Below are 6,774 nucleotides of genomic sequence, written 5' to 3'. Positions count from 1 at the left end.
GCTGGCAAAAGAAAGGAAGAAAGAGCAAAATACATGGTATTAGTTTAAACTGAGCTGTGGCCTTAATTTGATGTCAGCAACATTGCAGTTTACAAAGCTAGGGAAGCTCTATGAGGCACCAAAAATTCTGACTCTTACATCAGGAATTTAACTCAAAACCAGCCTCTGAGTATCTGTGATATGTAGAAGCTTTTACAAAGTTTTCAAATCTAACACCTGCTTTCTTGAAAATGCAAGGTTAGGAGGTACATGAAGTGCGATTTGAACTGTTCCCTCATTCTTACTCTTTCAGTTCCCAGATATCACCTCATGCTCTTACATTCTGTGATGAGACTGTTACCTGTTAATACCAACAAGACTCTGAACTCAAGCACTTAGTTCTACTTGTGAGTGTCCATTTAATTTTTCAGCTGCTCTAAAGGTAAATCAATTTACCAATTATTTATCAATTAGCATAGAACTATTCACAACCTCCTCCCCCTTGCTCTCCACAACACATTTGCAATACAGTATAATCTCATAAATCCAGCACGCTCCAGACTGAGCACCTGCTGGATATTTGAAAATGCCGGATTTTTGAAACCCTAGTAGTGACTGGTCCCGGAGCAGCGGCTGCATGTGGAACAGCGACATGGGGTGGTGGATGGTGGCAAGAGTCACCACATGCAAGCTTCCCCCTGTGTGTCCAGGGTGGGGGAGAGTGGCAGACGATTCCGGAGCAGTGCTAGATTTTTGAGAATTACGGATTTTAGAGATTATACTGTATTTTGTTGTTGTTTTTCCTCTCTCCTGATTTTTTGCTTATAAGTAATCAAGATTTCTCTGTTAGAGTCCTTATGTCTCCATTCCCTTTCCCCTCTACCCCTCCAAAGAAAAACTGAACTGCAGTGCAAAAAACATTTGGTACACAATTACTACCAACTTGAGCATGATATAAGTCAGTCAGTGGCAGAGCATGCCTCGCACATTCACCTCTACCATTTTAGCTCCTAGTTTCTCCTGACCTCAGGCATCACAAAGCCAGTGCAAAGTAGACATACACAGAGCACCCACTGGGAACCTGGCTTTGAAGACTCAAGCCGCATCCAGACAAGAGCAGCTGTGTGGTATGCGGTGCTGCAGACACGTCTACAGTGCCACATACCGCACACCCAGCTGTCCTCTGCGCTGCAAGGGACCAGCACAAGGTTGACCCCTGGATATTCTGGGGTTAAAAATATCCGCACCAAAAAAAGCAGAGTGGTGCACGCAGGGACAGCGTGCACTGCTCAAAACCAGAACCTGGCCAGCTGAAGCCATGCTTCAGCTGGCAGCCAGGCTCTGAGCAGCAGGATCACTGCTGCTGCAGCTCCAGAAGGCCCCCCAGGACTCCAGTGCTGGCTCCAGACTCCCCTACCCCACCCGGGATAACCTGCATGCCTAAGAGAGCACTTGGTACAGGCATTCCCCAGGGACAACTAGCGACAGCACAAGGTGTCCTGCTGCTACTTGTCCCTGGGGAAACAAATGTCCATGCTCGTGTGGACACAGCCTCAGTCTTGCATTTAAACCGAGACTTGATTAGACCTCCAGAAGTACGACCTAAAAATCATCCCACCTCAAGAATCAGCAGCATATGCATACTGCAGACTATAGGATGCATGTGTAAGACTTGCAATAAGGTTTAAAAGAATGTTTTCAGACTCAAGACAAGTTACGTCCAACCTGTAGTCCAAATTATATTCATGACTTGAAAAATACTTGTTCTATATTCAAGAGAACAAAATTTTGCTACTCTTGGCCAGAAGGACAGCATGAGATTTAAGTAAGGAATTTCATTAACAGGGCTTCAAACATGGCTTCTGATAGCTTGGATACCCATAGAGACACACAAAGCTCTTGGGTCAGAGGTGATATCTTTTATTAGACCAACTAAATAGTAGCAAAAAAAAAAAAAAAAATCCTTTCTTTGCAAGCTTTAGGGCACATACACCCTTCTTCAGGCTGAGGAGAATTCAAAGATTGTAAAAGTCCTCCTAGGTAGAAAAGAAACTCCATTTTGCACGGGGGAGATAGAAAATGGAATTTTATTCCCCTGTGTATCTCAGAGTCCTTTTGTGAGAGTGTTGCTCTGTGGTGTGCAGATTAGGCCATCTTCTTGCCTGGAGGTGTCTGATGTCAGAGTCAGACAGGGAGGTTAAAAATCCTTCTTTCTTGGTTAGCAAAGAAGTTTACTTTTCCAAATGGCTAAATAAAATATCTTTCAGGATTCATGGATCTATGTTATAGCCATGTTGGTCTGAGAAAAAGAGATACACAAAGCTCTTGGGTCAGAAGCAATCTCTTTTACTAGACCAACTAAATATTGCCTCTGACCCAAGAGCTTTGTGTATCTCTTTTTCTCAGACCAACATGGCTACAACATAGATCCCTGGATACCCAAAGGACATTAAGCAATGCATCCGGAGCAAGCAAAACAATAAGCGATCAGCAGCAGGTCAAGAACAGATTTGGAGCAGAAGCTGTCCTGCCCAAATTTTTTTTTGAAGCCTCACATAAAATTAGCTGACTTCAAGATAATAAATGCTGAAGGTATCCTATTTCTGGAAAGGATGAAAACAGGTCATTTTCAGTTTATATCACAGAACAATATGCATAGTTCCTATTGGCACCGACTCCAAACGTATCTTACTATGCACTTAATGAAAAAGGCAGATCCTATCAAATCATGTCATCCAGATATGAGTGCCTTCTGCCACAAAAGAAACTTCTGTGTTCATTGGTAGACTACAGCATAGAAGCTAATTTAACTCACGTGTTCACAGCAACTGTAGCTTGCTTTATTTTGTGAGCAATTTCAGTACTTCAAACAGATGGAAATGTGTTTGCAGTCCTTTCAATGACAGCAGCAGCAGCAGCTTCAAAGCACTTGAAAAATCAGAAGCTACTTTGCTAGTTCTTATACTGTATGGGTAAGTTTAAAAGAATCTTTTCATTTTCCTACCCAATCCAAGAAAAATCACATCTGCTTACTAAGAACATGCTGGTTTAATGCTGAAAACATGAACAACTAAAATTTTATTACAGTCTTTCAAACAAGAAAATACAACCTATATGGAAATGTAACAGCAGCAGGTATGCATTAAGATTAAAATTGTCTACTTCCCTCATTCTAAAGCTGCTGCAGAAAAGCAGGAGAAAAGTCAGGTGTTAAGGCCTTGGTCTAAACAAGTTCAGAAAAAGTCTACTGAAAATGAGAGAATGCATGTAAACACTCACCCCCACCCCCATGCTTAAAATTTGCCCACTGAATTTATATTAAAGACAACATGCCTCAGCTACAGTGGCTTTTAAATAGTTTAATAGCCTAGGCTAGTTTATTAGCCTAGATATGGTATACCAGTAAGAAAAACAGCAAGAAGAGGAGCTGAGAAACAAGCTGAATTAATAAAAAACCTAGCAGATTTAAAAGGACTATGAAAAAATAGATTTAGGATCACTATAGTATGTCGAAATGGAATTTCAAATGTAACTCAGGTTTTTAGCTGATATTATAGCAGCATTCAACAATTAAAATTGACATTTGTTGCAGTTCTACCTTAAAAGGAGTTCTGGCTCAGTGTGAAATGGGTTCCTACATAAACCTTAACACAAAGGAAATGCTGTCATTTACAAGTCTGAGACATTTAGTCACAGGAAACCTGTAAAATTCCAGGCTGATTCTGCTACAGAGCTGACCCATTCAAGCAATGGAAGCAAATTACAAATTAAAATGTCACATCCTTTTAATAACCACTTTTTCTCCAAAAAGGAAATGTACTGAAGATCCCTTAATATTAGCTCTTCTTCCTACCCTTTTTCCAATACGGCTCAACAAATCTAAATAAAGCCCCAATACGCAACAGTCTTTTTTGCCATTTTGCAGCCAGCAAAAACAATTGTACAGCTGCTACTGACAGGCTGCAATTTTACTGGCAAAACTAATAAAAATACCAGATAGGCAAACAATAAAACCTCCAAAATATGGGTTATCAGATACAGTTATGTCAGCTTCACTTTCAAGGAGCATACTGGTAAATTATTATCTATCCCCATCCAATATTCCTGCTCTTTATTCTATTTTATATTAATTAGCCTCCATGGCAACACTATTTGCTGATCAAGTTGAGTGTTTACAGGCACCAGCCCTATCTTCTCTAAAGCAGAGAGAGTTATGTACTACAGAAGGGAGAGAGTCTTTTCTGGAAGTGGGGGGGAGGGAAGCGAGACTGCATCTATTTTAGCAGGTTTAGGAGAAAGAGTTGGGGGCAGACGTGGTACTCAGGATGACCTGACAAAAAGGTATTGGTGTCCTGCTGCAATTACACACACAGCCTCTTTAAAAGGGAGACATTCTTTTCTCTAAACATAAACAAACAAACAACCCACTCCTTGGATGTGAGATTTCTGCCTTTCAGTACAGACTTTTCCTAGAAATGAAGGCTATCCTGCTGACAGGTTGTAGGAAGTGTAAATTAGCCTTCACTGCAGTGGAGAAAACAAAAGTAGACACATTCCATGTGGGAAACCAATAGGAAAAAAAAGACAAAACAAAGACTACCTTCTAGCACAGAAATCTTGAAAACAACATTTGTCAGCCTCGTTTTCATGAGGCATGAAAGACTGCATTTGCCTAAGCTCAGCCCACACAGACTACGAGTAAACAGTCCTGGAATTTCTTTGCTGTAGGCTATGTCTTCAGACAAAAAAGGGTGTGTTTAGTTACGGCATAACATGCATTACTATTCCACTATGTTTTTTCCAGTGGAAATGAGGCAATGCAGTTTATCAAGAAGCCAAGTCAACCACAGGTGGGTGGGGTGTAGAGCTGGCCTCACCTCATTAATTCCTGGTAAACAAAACAAACACTCCCCCCGCCAAAAAACCTGTCTGAGATAATTATTGCATACATGTGTATTATACAGCATCTCTCTTCTTGCAAAATTGAATAGCACTTTACATGCTGTACACCTATAGTAACAGAATTGCATCCTTCTCTGGGCTGAGAACAGACAAATGCCTTGTTTTTATCTGGGCTCATGGGTAGATGTACTGTCCACCCAGGAAAATATATAGATTCAGCCTAACTGTTTTTTCATCAAAATATGGATGGACAAGGAAGGGGGCAGGATGGAAGAACTTTCTAGGTATCAGCTGCCCCAGTAACTGTTTTGAATGTCCACTCTATCCCAGAGAAGAGTGAAAACTAAACCACAATCATTCAGAAGCTGTTTCATTCAAGAGTAAACTACCTGGTTTACTTTGCACTTCTAGCAGGATAGAACAGAAACAAAGTTACACAGTAGCTGATGTACATTAAGCCCCAAAGCTCCAGTCAGTCTCATCACTACACTGAATTTATAAACTGATGGAGTCTTACACATCCTAGATCCAGCCCAAGGCAAGAGGTCAGTTTAGCTTGCTCCTCTTCACCTTTTGATACCACGCTTTCAGTCCAAGTTTAGTTACTGACTTTCCCCCTACTTGCAAAAAAGTGGCTGCCATTGCATCATAGGCAATACACAATTTATTCTTATGCATCAGAGGCTACCATAAACCTGTCACTCCCCACATTCCATTCCATACTCCTCTAAAAAGAAAAGAAAATCTGTATGAAATCCCCACAAAGTTTCTTATTGAAATAAAAATAATAATTAAAACAGCCTAGATAAAATAATCCCCGTCTGTTGAATAGGCAAAAGCCTCTACACGGAAGGTTTCACCGTCACATCATACACCTCATACAGATGAAAGTAGGAAATCACCAGAAAAAGATCTGGAGTATCAGATGTTAGGCTACTGCAAGCTGTCCAGAGTCCCTGTCTCACATATGACTACCCTTCCAGAAGGGCTCTCAAACCACATGACAGACTTTCTGTTGTGCTCTGTGCCCACAGATGAAAAAAGCATAACAGCTTAAAAAAGCATAAAAGCACAACAGGTAGCAGACGCTGAACAGCTGCTCTCCAGCACTTTAAACAGGGAGGAACGCCCTGTGCAACCTGGTAGAGGGTGTTACAAGGCTTTGCCAAGCTCTACCAAACTTTTTGTTTATTCATCTCCCCCAGATAATGTCAGGAGATCATTTGGTATGTAGCCAGACTGTCCTAAGTAGTTACTGACTGGACCTGTGAAGTTTAATGTTCATGTCAAAGAATGGTAGGCTAGACACTTGTCAAAGTTCACCCCTCCCCCCCCCACAACAGCACATGCTTATGTAGGTGTTGGCTGAGTAGGTATCTGTTATGTTACCTACTCAGCCTTCTCTTAAAGACCCCCAAGGCAGGGGAGAGCACCACCTCCCTTGGGAGCCCTGGTATTAGGTACCAGTCATTATCATACTACTGTGAGAAGTGTGGTAATGATATCAGGAGAAGGCTGCACTATTACATTTTTGTTGATAAAGCTATATAGATCAGGATTGTGAGAGATGCACCCCAACTGACAGAGCTGTGCCAGCAAGGCCCCCCACATATATGTAATTCAACCAGCAAGCCTGCATTTTTCCAGTATAATTTATATCATCTGGGTAGAGGAAGGTTGGGCAGGCCTAAAACAACTGACACAGGAAAAAACAAAAGCTCAAACTAGCAAAGCAGCTCTGGCACTTGTTAGTAGAGCTCTGCTTTCAAGGTGCTTCTAGCATAGAGATGGCTTAATTTAGGCACCTGAGCAGATCTTTTGCTCAAAAGGGAACTGCCAGTATTTACAAATCAAATCTCCAGGTAAACAAAAGCTGCCTTTGTTCAATACTTT

General features: G+C 41.3%; 1 protein-coding gene across 1 annotated transcript in view; it reads right to left on the bottom strand.

Moving 5' to 3' along the window:
* Window positions 1-6,774, bottom strand: part of PPM1F (protein phosphatase, Mg2+/Mn2+ dependent 1F) — a 55,113-nt gene that overhangs the window by 23,722 nt on the left and 24,617 nt on the right. The gene's annotated exons all lie outside the window — the stretch shown is intronic.

Source organism: Alligator sinensis, unplaced genomic scaffold (genome assembly GCF_000455745.1).
Source record: "Alligator sinensis unplaced genomic scaffold, ASM45574v1 scaffold570_1, whole genome shotgun sequence".
Classification (NCBI taxonomy): domain Eukaryota; kingdom Metazoa; phylum Chordata; order Crocodylia; family Alligatoridae; genus Alligator; species Alligator sinensis.
The sequence above is the reverse complement of the archived record's forward strand: the minus strand, read 5'-3'. Positions and strand labels throughout refer to the sequence as shown.